A 13,876-nucleotide genomic window follows, 5' to 3' on the forward strand; every position below is an offset into this window, starting at 1 on the left:
GTGCTGAACATTTAGGATTGAGTCAGGCTGCATTGACTGTGGGACTTTAATGTGTTAAAAGCAGGTTGAAACGGCTCAGAAACATTTGAAGATTAAAATTTAGCATTATGGCTGCTGGTGGTTTGTAAAGCCTCTACTCAGCTGTATTTTTGTTACTAATTTATGTTTGTTGTTGTGTAACACAGATTTCAGAAGAGCAAATATGCTTAATAGTTTAACTAGATTTCATTTGTCAGTGTGGGACTGCTGAGTCACCTGAAGAACTCATTTCATTCATTCTCCACATGATGTTCATTTACAGAAATGTTTCACAGGAACTGATTCCTCCCAAAGGTCGAACTAGTGTGTTTCCATAGATTACCTCTGTATGAATGTACTTCTTAAATGAAGGCAAGTGTTTGTCCTTTTTTGTTCCTCAGGTACAGTACGTGATATCAAGGGCAGGCGGTCAACACTGGGGGTAGACAAGAAGCAGACGTACTTCCAAGAGGGAGCTGCAGTGAGGTCAGAGGTCAGAATCTGAAACAGCTCAGGTTTATATTTTAGAGGTTATAAAAAATCAAAATGTATTTATAAAGAAACCTTTAAATAATAGTCATAATTATGATTATTATAAGAAATATCAAACATTTAAGTGGATTTTCTGTTACACATATCGTGTTAGCCCTGCAATAAACTGGCAGCCTGTCTTTGTCCTGTATCAGCTGGGATAGGCTTCATCCTCCCGCAACCCTGAATTGGATACATTGTATTCCAATTATGTAATCTGATCATTTACAAACTCAAGGTATCTAATCAAAATGTAAGTAATAATTATAAAATGGGAAAGCAGAAATAAGTGTGACATAAATGTAAATGTGTGAGCTGACATAGAGGACAGCTACATGTAGTCTGAAAAACCTTTGTTGTCAAGTTTGCAGGTCTATCAGCACGAGACATTCTTACATAGAAGAGACGTTAAAGTCTCTGACTCAGTGAAGCATTATTGGTCCCGTCTGTTTGGATAAATATAATAACCTGATGTATGTGCATTTATTGACACATTTTCTTAAGTGCTTATCCAGTTCAGGATCACAGTGGAGCTGCAGCTGGATATGTTCAGTAAATAAACCTTACAAAAGTGGGGCTGTCTCTGGTGATGTCACCGTGAAGGAACAGCATCTGGCACGTGTTGCTGAAACATCCCAGTACACTGGTGTAGTTTCCTCTCCAGCTGTTTGACACGTGACACTTGAACATTAAGGGGAAGAAGAAGAAACAGTGTTAGGTCAGGTGACCACATGGTTTCTAAAGTAACTGACAGGAAGTAACCAGGCCGTCAGAAATGGATGGCATGTGTTTAGAAATACTGGAGTTGGGTAACTCTACTTACCAAAAGCAGAAGCACACAGATGAAGGATCAGATGCTGAATGTTGCAGGAACATGCTCGTGTGTGGTGGTCATTCAGTGCTGCTCCGGCAGGTTAGACAGTCCAAGACTGATATGCTGCCCATCTGAGAGTTTGAAAACACACATGCAAAGATTTATTTTGTGTTACAGTCAAAGTTGGATGTTCATTTTTGTCCTTTAAAAATGTTTGTGTATTTGAAAGCACTAACATTTAAGGATGACTTGGATCGTCTCCTTTAAAGGGGAGACAAGTGTATCCACTGATCTATGTCACTTTACCTGGATGATGACTCCTCCCCCCTCACTCAGAAACACTCCTAATATAACCAAGCAAATAAATAATATTGAAGATTTACATCATTACAAAAACAGCAAAAACATCTCCCTTTGATTCTATTTCTCCATTCCTGCTGAACATCAGGCAACAAATATCTCAATAAATCACAGTAAAATGTAAAGCACATGTTTTCTCTGCTTTGTCTAACCTCTGCAGAGCCTCTGTCAAGAAAAACATAACTGTAAGCATAAAACCAAAATATACATTTCATAACACGTCACTGGACAAACCTCGGTCAGTTGATTTCCTCTGTGCAGTGCAGACGAACATCAGTCAGCAAGTGACTCTGCTGGTTCTTCTGAGGAAACACCACCGTCTCTCCACACCGTCACCATCTGTGAGCACAAACTGCCGCTCTGCTCTGCCAGCATGTAGGAATCACATATCACACACACAAGGGTGAAGAAACATCAGAGCTCAACTTTGGATACTTTAGATCTTAACAGATCAAAGCAGCTCTTAGTTTCAACAATCAGACAAACAATGATACCAAACTGATTCTGTATGAATACAATATGGTATTTTCAATACAGGTGTCAAATTCATTTATTAAAACTAATACAGATATATGTATATTTTTTTTGATAAATTAGTTTGCTAAATTATAAGAATATATATATTTTTTTCATTTAACAATTGCAACTGAAAGAAATTAAATATTGAACAAAAATATATTGTCACATTCTGAGCATGCTCAGCACGCTGACAGACTTGAAGTTGCTACAGATTTTAAGAAGTGATAATTATGGGGAAGAAACTTCTCTTTTTCATCCGTTTAATCAAACATTTGATGCCTCAGCTGTCTCAGTCTATAGCGTTCTGCAACTACAACTAACCTGAAGCTTGGATTTGGCTGCAGGTGCCCCTGTACATCCTTCTCAGATGTGGGTACCAGTTAATCCCACTTCTTCCTGAGCTTTGCTTCATCACAAGACCAAAGGTGGCATCCCGTGTCACAGTCTTATCATCATCCAGAAGAAACATTTGAAGAAACATCATGGAGAAGAAACATTTACGCGCCTCCTGGTTTTGTTTTCTGATCCTGCGAAAAGACTGAGGACAACAAAGCCCAGAGAACACGAGATACACAACATCCAACATTCAGACTCAACAGCCTCCATAAATGAAGACCACCGCGTTTGTTCAGTTATAGTAGATATGAGCATACTTCACATTACTGGGTATGAATAATAATGAGGAGGCAAACTTTGAAGATGCAGAGCATGATGTCCCATCATCAGACTGTAAACAAACATCCACCAGGCTTCTTTGTTGCCAAAATTGATGATTCTCCTATCAGGGATCAGTAGAGTGTATTAACCTGTGGTATAAGCAGCAGTCACTGAAATATTACTGTTTCAGATAAGAAATCTAGGACATAAAAGCCAGGGTGGGAGGGATCTCTGCAAACTGACTTACCTCTGCAAGTGTGAAGCTCAACAAAAATCTGACTCTCCAGTCACAAACAAACAAAAAACTCCAGCTGGGAGATAGAAAACGCTGTCTGGGTCTTGCTGGATGTTGCTGGGCAGAGTCCCACATTAGCAGAGTGCTTCTTGGTCCCACTGACCCATGTGGACAGCGACTGTGGAGAACTGTTCTGGAAAACAGAGAAGAGAATTAAAATAACAAAAAGCCAAACAGGATTTCCACAAAGACTCTCTTGGAATCAGCAATCAAAAAAATCACTGGTTCATATTTCAATCAAATATGAACAGGTTCCTTAACTGTACGCAGTTCAGATCTGATTTAATTTAATTTCCTTCACACAGCACATTCGTCCAGGCCGACAGGTAAACATAGAATTAATCTCAGGTAACATGACTCAGAGTAGAGATTCAGTAAGAAAGATTGCAGGCTCTAATATTATTACCACACAATCCAAGGACACACCAACAGCTCAGATTTGTAGAACTATTTAAACAAATGTCTTCTGAATATTTAATTCATGTTCACAGTGGGAGGGGGGGAGGTGTCGTGGAATTTTTAAAATAAAGTCTTCAACACAGAAAGAGCTGTGATCAAGCTATTTATTACTGCGCCAACACACATCAAACATCACAGTTCAGTCATGTCAGCGCTGCCACAGAAGTGGTGCTCCTCCTCCTTTATGCATTCCAAGGAAGAGGAAGTTACAAACTGATCCTACCACACTTCAACGGATCAATGGTTATGCTGTTTTGTGCCCTTGGCCTTATCAGCACCTGTAAAGGGAGTTGTTTTCTCAAACTGCTGACGCTGAAGTAAGTTCATCTAGTTTTAGAAACTTTCACTGAACAGTAACAGTGTCACAACTAAGCATATGCATAAGCACTTAAATACTTTAAATGAGAATAACAGAAAATTTCTTTTACAGAGGCTAGAGCCTGTCCCAGTAGTCATAGGTAGAGCACACCTGGACAGGTCACCAGTCTGTCAGAGGACTAACACAGAGACAGACATCAGAGTAACAAATCTATTTAAAATTAATGTAAGTTTGCTGCATCTGTATGTATGAACATGTGTTTCTGTGCTCACAGTCCACCTCTCAGGAACCTGCAGTTCACTTTTAGTCAACTTTAAACAGACCTCACAAAAGGCTGATGTGGCTGGATCAGTAGTCTGATTTAAGTACGATACCTTTGGCCAGGGATTCATCTGGTGCATCGCTTCACTGCAGTCTTACGTATTTTCCCCACACCTGAATAAAAAATAACAGCTTCAGCTGATGCAGCCTGACTCAATCCTAGATGTTCAGCACACAGAGACACAGAGGTGCCGTTTAAAGTTTAGTGTTAACCTGAGTCACTGATCATTTGCAGTATTACAGAGTCTGGCAGTCTTTGCATGATGTCCACGTCACTGTAAGTTTCTAGCTGACTCTCAGGTGTGACAGGTGTGCCAGCAGGAAAGAGTAATAATAACCTGCATCCTGAGGTTTGTCATGCAGGACAATACTTGTATTTGCTTAATTGTTTACTAAATGTTTGAGGTGTGAAATAAACCGCAATGGAGCAAAATATGGGCGTGTGTGGTTGGAGGTTGTGTTTGTGTGTGCGCGCGCGAGAAGGGGAGGGGGGTGCGAACATTTTTCTTGTAAAACAAGAGGGGCCCAGCAAAAAAAGTTTGGGAACCACTGCTTTAGGGTTTCCTGACCGCCATGCGCCAGGAGACGACACGCTCCAACCTGTCCAGGGGCTGGGCCTTGGACATGGTCACCCTTAGCAACGATGTCACCAAGATGATGAGGGAGGTCGTCTAAGCTCCGCCCCCTGGAGATGTGGGTGGAGTCTATATCTATGGTCTTTTTCTGGATGGAGCGGGATGGGACAGACATGGCGCCAAACTCGCTGAGGCTCCGCCCAAAGTTTGTCTTTTTAAAATCAGTGTTTTTTAACTTAGATTAAAATAATAAACTGAAGCTTTAAAAAAAACTTCAGTGTTCAAAAGTCCAACGTTTTACTGTTTCTGTATTTTTTTGTAAATTAACATAAAAACATTTTTAAAAAACATCTTAAAGATTAATTTAATGAAAAATTATGAAATAATAATTAATTTGTCAGCAATTTAGGAACTAAATGAAATCAAAGTATTTTTGTTTTTGCTCAGTAATAATAAGTTTGTCTCGGCCCCTCAGGTCCTCTTCACCCCCCTCCCTGTGGTCCACGTCTTCGCCGTCAGCTCAGCCAACATGGCCGACAGTAAGCGTCCCCCTGGCGGCGGGGGGGCGGTGGGGGGGCGGTCAGCCTGTACTCGTGTCCCGTCTACAAGAAGCCTCGACGCACCGACCTGAACTTCATCTTCTCCCTGCAGCTGAGGAGCGTGCAGCCGCCCGAGCACTGGACGCTGCGAGGCGCCGCGCTGCTCTGCGACTGCAAGTGATCCAAACGTTGCTGTTCCACAGACACGGACAGACACTCACCGTGGGGCTCTGCCGTGTCTCACTCAGACCTCCCCACAGGTTTCACTTTGAGCTTTTCTTTTTTTATTCTGATGTTCTGATAATTTCCATTTTTCTTCAGCACCAAACATGTTTGTAGGTTTTTAGTCTGTTAAATTTATGAAAATCAAAATGTTTCCACCTCTTCTCTCTGCAAGTCTCTAATAATAATAATAATAATATTAATAATAATAATAATAGTAACATTAATGATCGTGTATGTGACCTCACACAGTAAAGCTGATGTGAGGATCATCACAGTTTTGGTGGTTGTATGAACTTAGAATGCATAAACTAATAATTTGTTTTAATTAAAAAACTTTCCCTCTGTCATTTCCTGAGTGTTTCAAAATAAAAGTCCTCTCTTTCATGTTTTGAATGTGAGGCTGTTCCTGTGATGCCTTCAAATCTGTTTCAGTCTGCAGTTTTTTACAGTTCAGACCCAAAGTGACTCAAACATTTACTTAAAAGAGGTTTTTGTTCGTCTGGGTTTTCCTGCTCAGCAGCTCTAAACAGGCAAAAGCAGAAACACACAAACAGAAAGAAACAGGAAAATATGTGTTTCTGTGAACAATGCAGCAGCAAAATGAAAGACCAGGATTTATTTTTTAATGACTGACAAAAACATTAAATGATCATGTTTATTTTCACATAAATGTTCCATTGGTCCTTCTTTTACAATAAGTTTAGAAATTAAAAATACTAATAACACACCAGGAAAAAGCCAACAGCACGAGTCCTGAAAGGCTTAAAGAGAAAATAAACGCACAAAGAATGAAACAAAAAGGCACAAAACCTCAAAACAAGAGTGAATTAAATCTGAGCGACACACAAAGATGCTAAAAGCCCCAAACATGAACCTGTGAGGTCATTAATACCTGTGTGTGTGCATGTTTACATGTCTTTGTGGGGACCAAAATGCCCGTCCCCACAAGTTTGAAGACATTTGTGAGACTCAGAATGTGGTTTTAGTGTCAGGGACAGTCAGGTCAGGGTTAGGCATTCAGTCTTAATGGTTAGAGTAAAAGGCTGAGGAGAGCATGATGTCAAATAGATGTCCCCACAAGGATATGAAAACACAACCGTGTGTGTGTTACTGTGAATTTGTGAAACAAGTGAAGATTTCAGAATCAGTGAGAAATGTTTCACTTCCTGTTGGTGAAGAAGAGCAGACTCCTCTTCAGCCACAGAAATGAAGAAGCTTTTATTTTGTCAGCCTGACAAACACGAGCTCAGCCACGAGCAGAGGCGACCCTGCAGAGGTGAAGGTCACAGTCAGAATCAGCGCCAGAGAACCGCACAAGGACGGCCTCATTGGTCATGGCTGAGTTCATTATGTGATGGTAACAAGCTGATTATTACAGAATCAGTAAAACTTCTACCAGACTTTAGTAAATATTGCATTAAGATGAGCAGACAGATTTTAATCTCAGCATCGTGCACACAGATTTTTCAGGACACTGGAAGAGTTCCTGCCGTGGATTTAGATGTTAGTGTTGTGTGGATGATCCCATTCTGTGATCTTTGTGTTACTAACACTGATGCTTTTACACTTTAGGACCCTCGAGACCTCTGCTGCTCAGCCGTCCTGATCGCTGCCTCCACTTTAACCAGAGGCTGTAACCTCTGATCATTTCACCTGCACCGACAGTAAAACTCTTCTCCAGAACCAAACGTGCCATAAACCCATCACAGCTTCATCATCAGCTCAGTCTCAGCAACATGCAGACGACCAAGCAGCAGAAACTCTGCAGGGAACGTCTGAAGTCTGTTCTTCAGTTTTCCCAGCTCACTGTTTATTGAACATGAGACAGAAAAATAACTTCACCTTTAATGTGAAACTTTTATCGCCTGTGACATGTTTGCAGGAAGTTTTCATGCTGTGATTTAGTGTCACAGCCATAAATATCACACAAGGTAAAAACTACAAGTCCCAGCATCCTCTGTTGTCAGGGATCCTGGGTCTGAGCGACCCAGGATCCCTGAGCAGTTATGAATTATATTATTATTATTGTATGTATATTTGGTGTTGCTGTCTTTCTCCCTGTTTGCGTGTGTGTATATGTGTTTCGGCGGGCGCCTTCAGGCCTGGTGGGTGTGGCCCTGCTGACGGTCTGGCCACACCCGAAGCCACACACCTGCTGCTGATCAGGCCACGTCGGGGGAGCTACTTAGGAGAGTCTTGGAGCTCCCACCGACGCGGGATCATTCCGTGAGACTCCATGTTAGTCATCCTGTTGAACTGAGTTAGTGTGTGTATGCCCGCGGTTATATGTGTCCTGACGGCTGCGTCTATTGTGTCCCCAGGAGAAGTGTGGAGCGCCAGACGGCAGCCAGCACGAGGGGTGCTGAGACACGCGAGCGGAGAGCACTGAGACACGGACTGGTCACGGAGAGACACGACACGGGAGTCAGGGAAAGCACGGGGATTTATTGTTACACTGTAAATAAACGCACTGTTTGTACATAGAGCACCGCGCCTGGGTCCTGCTTCCCCACACCTCCCACGGTTTGCCATGCCGAGCCGTGACATCTGTGTTTAGGGAGGAGCAGTGAAAGTGAAAGTGTTGATCCTCCGTTCAGAGTAGTGATGGGATTTCCGGCTCTTTTTAGAGAACCGGCTCTTTCGGCTCCAAACCGGCTCTTCAGGTTGTTTTGTTGCTTTAATTAATTTATTATTAACAATAATATAAAATTATGCACAAAAGGAATTACTGACGTAAAAAAAAGTGGTTATGGTAGATATATGCGATGGCCCCTAGAGACAAAACACGTACAAACTCCAAAACACATTTCTAGCATGAACTGAACTTCCAAAGCAGAGCTACTAGATCACTTAAATTACACAATTGAAAGCATGTGTGTATTGTTTGTGTATTTATACACAGGCACTCATATATATTCAAATAATTTAAAAAAAAAATTTCATCTACCTGTTACTACCACACACCAAATCCGGTCGTTGGTACTTGCTGGCTTGTGTAGCCACTAGGTAACAAAAGCTCAACACTGCGCCCAGCATCCTGGAGCACTTCTGTTGTCTTTTGTATGTGTTTTGAGTTTTTATGTGCTTCTGAGTTTTTATGTGCTTCTGAGTTTTTATGTGCTTCGGAGTTTGTACGTGTTTCGGAGTTTTTACGTGTTTCGGAGTTTTTACGTGTTTTGGAGTTTGTACGTGATTTGAAGTTTGTATGTGCTTTGTCTCTAGGGGCCACCGTAAATATACTTTTATTTATTCACTCCACATAAAATGTAATAAATAATATAATATATCACATTATAATAATAATGAAATAATAATAATAATTATATAATACAAAAATCAACTATTCACATTTCAACTTTTAACTGTTTAAATTTTCAGCTTTTTCCTTTTACAAATTTAAAGTGAAACAACACAAAACACTGCAAACCACAACACAATTAAATATAAATTAAAATATGAAAACAAAAAGAACATGCATATTCTCTGTCATATGGACCTGCATGAATAAACTTTCTGAATCCTTTATCATCTCCAACTGAAAATAGTTGTGGATGATTACTATACCTTTCTAATGTGACGTTGTTGGCCCTGCCTCTTTCTCTCTCTCTGCCTCTGTTCCTGTGCTACTGAGTGTAACTACCGCCCCTCCCCCCTCTGCCCAGTGTAAAGCACAAGGCTCGCATGCTGAGTGAAGCAGGAAAAAAGTGCAAGAGAGAGAGAGAGGGAGAGAGAGAGAGAGAGAGAGGCTGAGAGAAAGAAAAAAAAAAATGTGACAGCTCGTGATAAGGAGGCGGCTGCGTTGTTCACGTCTAAGATCCGGCTCTAAGAGCCATTTCGTTCGCGAACGACCCATCACTAGTTCAGAGCAGCAGGAGGAGGAAGGTGGAGCTGAGGCAGGTGAGTGTTAACATGAATATGTTTCTTCTTATGACATAAAATAATTCCACACTGTTCGTGTCTGTGGATGAAACGTGAGGCCGGTCGGCTCCTCTGAGCGCTGGTTTCTTGTAAGTAGAGAGGAAGTGAGTTTAGCTGAGAGAGCAGGAAGAGAGTGAGAGCTGTGCTGAGGCAGGTGAGTGTTAACACCGCTCTGACATTACTGTGTCTCTGTGGCGGGAACAACAGGCTCCGTCAGTGGAGGCAAAAGTAATCAGACTTTGGTTTTTCAAAGGAAACTACTTTATGTTGGGAGAAGCCGCGCGCTCATTGGATAACGGCTTGTCAATCTCAAGTTATTAGCCAATGAGCGCGCAGGTTCACAGTAAGACCCGCCCTTATCACGACATTTTTAAAACCTAAAATGGCGACAGAAACTTTTTTTTTTTTAATTAAACTTTATTTACAAACAACAGTATAACATACAAGGCACCATCATTAATCCGATTACGTTACATCCTCGGTTGAGCATTATAGCAAAACAAACAAACAAACAAACAAAACGAACAAAAAAAAAAACAACAACAATAAGCACAAAGCTAAAAGAGTTAGCACAAAAAGAAAGAACAGTCATTGAAGGATTTGAACCAAAGGCAAAAAATAACGTGCAAAAAAAGGGCAGTCGTGATTATAAAATAGGGAGGTTTTTTTTTTTTAACATAGGTTAAACTCTTTAAATAAAACAACAAGTTTAAGGACTTTCTTGTTATTCACAAGTTTCAGCGATTTAGCCCAGAGTTTAAAGTCATTCAGCCATCTGTTTATACATGGTTTAGCTTTAAAGTATCTGCATTTGTGAATAAAAAATTTTCCCATTAACAAAATCGTCCTAATCAACAGGTCAAAATCTGCATTCTCAGCAAGTATTCCAAATTTTATTACTGTCACCGTCAAATGTGGTAACTGAATTCTCCTGGACTGTAGCCAGCTCCACATGTCAGTCCAGAAGGAGTGCACTGATTCACAGTAGAAAAACAAGTGATCCAGACTTTCAATATCATTTTCACAAAATGTGCAGGCGTTCACATCTAAGTTAAATTTCCGTCTTAAGAATTCATTGGTTGGATAAACCTCATTAATGATTTTAAAGTGAACCTCTTTTACTTTAGGGGAAAGAGGAAGTGAAATACAGTGGGGCAAAAAAGTATTTAGTCAGACACCGATTGTGCAAGTTCCCCAACTTAAAATGATGACAGAGGTCAGTAATTTGCACCAGAGGTACACGTCAACTGTGAGAGACAGAATGTGAAAAAAAAATCCATGAATTCACATGGTAGGATTTGTAAAGAATTTATTCGTAAATCAGGGTGGCAAATAAGTATTTGGTCAATAACAAAAATACAACTCAATACTTTGTAACATAACCTTTGTTGGCAATAACAGAGGTCAAACGTTTACTATAGGTCTTTACCAGGTTTGCACACACAGTAGCTGGTATTTTGGCCCATTCCTCCATGCAGATCTTCTCGAGAGCAGTGATGTTTTGGGGCTGTCGCCGAGCAACACGGACTTTCAACTCCCGCCACAGATTTTCTATGGGGTTGAGGTCTGGAGACTGGCTAGGCCACTCCAGGACTTTCAAATGCTTCTTACGGAGCCACTCCTTTGTTGCCCGGGCGGTGTGTTTTGGATCATTGTCATGTTGGAAGACCCAGCCGCGTTTCATCTTCAAAGTTCTCACTGATGGAAGGAGGTTTTGGCTCAAAATCTCACGATACATGGCCCCATTCATTCTGTCCTTAACACGGATCAGTCGTCCTGTCCCCTTGGCAGAAAAACAGCCCCATAGCATGATGTTTCCACCCCCATGCTTCACAGTAGGTATGGTGTTCTTGGGATGCAACTCAGTATTCTTCGTCCTCCAAACACGACGAGTTGAGTTTATACCAAAAAGTTCTACTTTGGTTTCATCTGACCACATGACATTCTCCCAATCCTCTGCTGTATCATCCATGTGCTCTCTGGCAAACTTCAGACGGGCCTGGACATGCACTGGCTTCAGCAGCGGAACACGTCTGGCACTGCGGGATTTGATTCCCTGCCGTTGTAGTGTGTTACTGATGGTGACCTTTGTTACTTTGGTTCCAGCTCTCTGCAGGTCATTCACCAGGTCCCCCCGTGTGGTTCTGGGATCTTTGCTCACCGTTCTCATGATCATTTTGACCCCACGGGATGAGATCTTGCGTGGAGCCCCAGATCGAGGGAGATTATCAGTGGTCTTGTATGTCTTCCATTTTCTGATGATTGCTCCCACAGTTGATTTTTTCACACCAAGCTGCTTGCCTATTGTAGATTCACTCTTCCCAGTCTGGTGCAGGTCTACAATACTTTTCCTGGTGTCCTTCGAGAGCTCTTTGGTCTTGGCCATGGCGGAGTTTGGAGTCTGACTGTTTGAGGCTGTGGACAGGTGTCTTTTATACAGATGATGAGTTCAAACAGGTGCCATTCATACAGGTAACGAGTGGGGGACAGAAAAGCGTCTTACAGAAGACGTTACAGGTCTGTGAGAGCCAGAGATTTTCCTTGTTCGAGGTGACCAAATACTTATTTGCCACCCTGATTTACGGATAAATTCTTTACAAATCCTTCCATGTGAATTCATGGATTTTTTTTTCACATTCTGTCTCTCACAGTTGACGTGTACCTCTGGTGCAAATTACTGACCTCTGTCATCATTTTAAGTGGGGGAACTTGCACAATCGGTGGCTGACTAAATACTTTTTTGCCCCACTGTATACTTTTTTCTTATCGCCTTAACCTCCATGGTCTCAAATTCTTTAAGAATATAATTTCTTTTAACCGGATTAGGGCAAATTTAGTTTATTAAAATATTCCTGATCACTTTGTTTGTAAACCTGCTGTCACCAAATTCAGCTCCAGCTATGCAGAGCTGCCTCAGTCCAGGAGAAATTTTAGAGTGCACAATATCTTCTTTTATCATTGATCTCAAAGGGACTGGGATGGCTTTCACTAGGGATTGATATCTCTTAACAGTACATCTTACATCAAATTTCTCACAAAACGTATCATGTTTTAATAAGACCCCATTATCATCCATAAAATGAGCTACAGCCCAAATCCCTTTAGATCTCCATTCATCCATGTACACAGATTTCCTACACAAACGGATATACCTGTTGTTCCATATAGGGGTATTGTGAGGAGTAAAGTTATGTTTGTAGATTAATTTCCAGTAGAGAAGGACCTGCTGATGGAAAGCTGAGAGTTTAACAGGTAACGAACTGCAATCAAAGTCACAACGTAACAAAAAGTCTATTCCACCCATTTTGCCAAAAATCACACTGGGAATAATGTTCCAAAAGGAATTTTTGTTCCTAATGAAAGATTTTAACCATTTCAGTTTTAGTACACCATTCATAACATCAAAGTCAATGGCATTAGCCCCACCCTCTTCATAATTCTTAATCATATCATTTTTCTTTATAGAATGACATTTGTTCCTCCATATGAACCTAAAATTAAGATTATTTATAGATTTAATTAGTTTTGGAGATGTGGGCAGAGAAAAGGCTGGATAGATTAGTCTGGACAGACTGTCCATTTTGGTTAGCAAGATTCTCCCAAACAGAATCAGAATCAGAATCAGAATGGGTTTATTGCCAGATGTTGAGGTTTACAACATTAGGAATTTGCTGCGGTGCTTCAGTGCAAACAATAAGAATTAAAGTGCTATGTAGAAAGAAAGATATGTGCATGAGATATACATTAGATATATACATGAGAATAAGAATTAAGAGTGCTACGTAGAAGGATATATACATGAGTGCAGGTGGTGATCAGTGCCAGACATGAAATGATGCAGTGACACAGCGTAGGGTCATGTGTGAGTGGCGGGGACAGTCATGTGGTTATTGTTCATGTGTCCAACAGCAGAGGGGAAGAAACTGTTCTTGTGGCGAGAGGTTCTGGTGCGAATGGACCGGAGCCTCCTGCCTGAGGGGAGCAGGTCAAACAGACTGTGTCCAGGGTGGGAAGGGTCAGCTGAGATCCGGGCTGCACGCCGCAGTGTCCTGGAGGTGTACAGGTCCTGCAGAGATGGGAGTCTGCAGCCAATCACCTTCTCAGCAGAGCGCACAACACGCTGCAGTCTCTGTTTGTCCCTGACAGTGGCTCCAGCGTACCACACGGTGATGGAGGAGGTGAGGATGGACTCGATGATTGCAGTGTAGAATTGCATCATCGTCCGTGTTGGCAGGTTGAATTTCTTCAGCTGCCTCAGGAAGTACATCCTCTGCTGGGCTTTCTTGATGACGGAGGTGATGGTGGGCTCCCACTTCAGGTCCTGGG

The 13,876-nt window shown here is 41.5% G+C and overlaps 1 protein-coding gene and 1 long non-coding RNA gene across 3 annotated transcripts in view; one reads left to right on the top strand and one right to left on the bottom strand.

Moving 5' to 3' along the window:
- Positions 1-1,120: 1,120 nt before the first annotated feature.
- LOC146642800 (uncharacterized) lies at positions 1,121-4,400 on the bottom strand. Its single transcript, XR_014909506.1, has 7 exons — positions 4,347-4,400; positions 3,147-3,327; positions 2,564-3,048; positions 1,958-2,088; positions 1,600-1,707; positions 1,373-1,494; positions 1,121-1,230 (listed from the first exon to the last, which is right to left on the bottom strand). It is a non-coding gene; the product is annotated as an uncharacterized LOC146642800 (long non-coding RNA).
- Positions 4,401-9,392: 4,992 nt separating this feature from the next.
- Positions 9,393-13,876, top strand: part of LOC146642801 (NLR family CARD domain-containing protein 3-like) — a 35,651-nt gene continuing 31,167 nt past the window's right edge. For both annotated transcript variants that reach the window (XM_085397209.1, XM_085397210.1), the window contains exon 1: positions 9,393-9,529. The gene's annotated coding sequence lies outside the window, so the exon portion shown is untranslated. The remainder of the gene's footprint in view (positions 9,530-13,876) is intronic.

Source organism: Rhamphochromis longiceps, linkage group LG23, assembly GCF_057381845.1.
Source record: "Rhamphochromis longiceps isolate RC_006_pf linkage group LG23, R_longiceps_female_GT1.1, whole genome shotgun sequence".
Taxonomy (NCBI): domain Eukaryota; kingdom Metazoa; phylum Chordata; class Actinopteri; order Cichliformes; family Cichlidae; genus Rhamphochromis; species Rhamphochromis longiceps.